The sequence below is a fragment of the Lathyrus oleraceus genome, chromosome 4, assembly GCF_024323335.1.
Source record: "Lathyrus oleraceus cultivar Zhongwan6 chromosome 4, CAAS_Psat_ZW6_1.0, whole genome shotgun sequence".
NCBI classification, from domain to species: Eukaryota; Viridiplantae; Streptophyta; class Magnoliopsida; order Fabales; family Fabaceae; genus Lathyrus; species Lathyrus oleraceus.
Genome location: NC_066582.1, coordinates 143,412,191 through 143,413,567, shown reverse-complemented (window position 1 = coordinate 143,413,567; position 1,377 = coordinate 143,412,191).

The window sequence follows — 1,377 nt, the reverse complement described above, 5'->3', positions numbered from 1 at the left end:
CCAAACTCATTTTTCATCACTCACTGACATAAGGCAAACAACCTTTGATCAGTCAAATTAGAAAGGTTAGTTTTATAAACATTTCCCTTCTTCATACCTTTGAATATAATGGATTTGTCAGATTCATTGATTACTGAACAAAAGTTCTTATCAAACAAAATTTCATAACCACTATCACAAAATTGACTTATGCTCAGAAGATTATGTTTAAGTCCATTTACTAACCAAACATTATTGACATAGATTAATGAATTACCAAGAGTACTCATACCAATGATCTTCCATTTTTGTCCTCCTCCAAAACCCACACTTCCTTCGCCTTCAGATTCAGGGTTTGGAACATATGTCTTTCTCCTGTCATATGACATGAGAAACCACTCTCTAGGTACCAAGATTGTTGTCTTGTTTATCCTTTTAGGCATATCTGCAGCAAAAAAATTGAGATTTAGGTACCCATAATCTTATGGGTCCTTTATTGTTAGTCCTGACATGCTTCCTTTTATTTTGAGCCTTTTTCTGATAAAAAGATCTAGACTTATTCCAAAAAATTTACTTATAATAGTTTTGTCTGGGATAAGTTTTGACTTTGACTTTTTACCCCTTTAAAACTTTTGATCCATAAGTCTTCGTTATGATATTTTTAGAACCTTTGACTTATGAATGATAGGCCCTGACCTCATCAGGATCTTTGACTTTGAAGTCTCAGGAACTGATTTGATCAGAACCTTTGATTCTCTTTTCTCAGGATTTGATGGGATCCGAGCTTTTCCTTTATCAGAAGTAGGCACAAAATAAGTTTTCAGCACTGTTTGGGTACTGCTTGAAGAATAATTTGAGGCTTTTTTTAAGAGTTGATCTTTTTTATTTGAACAAATTTCACTATAACCCAACCCTTTTCCTTTGCTTTTACTTACTCCATATATGATGGAAGCAAGTTTTGATCTCTGGAGACCTATTGTAAAAAAATCTTGAAGAGTCATTTCATGCTCACTCAGGGTTTTATCAGACATTTCCTTTAATTGAGCAATGTGATATTTTTCTAAAGATTCAATTTTATCTTTTCTAAAGACATTTTTCTTTTTCAAAGTTTTGATATCTTTTTCCTTGTCCTAGAAATGACTCATAAGATCTTGAATAAAAGTTATTAAAGCAGAACGAGGTAGATTAGAAAATACCTTGTCTTCTTCATCAGACTCTAAATTAGAGGTTGATTCATGTTCTATGTCAGATGATATGAGAGCCATTAAAGCTATATTTACTTCTCCTTCGTCTCTGTCTAAACTGTCTTCATTATCAAGTTCATCCTATGTTACCATGAAACTCTTCTTGAATTTACATATGAAGTTGTCCTTCTGGAAGCTTCCTTTCTTTGTTTTG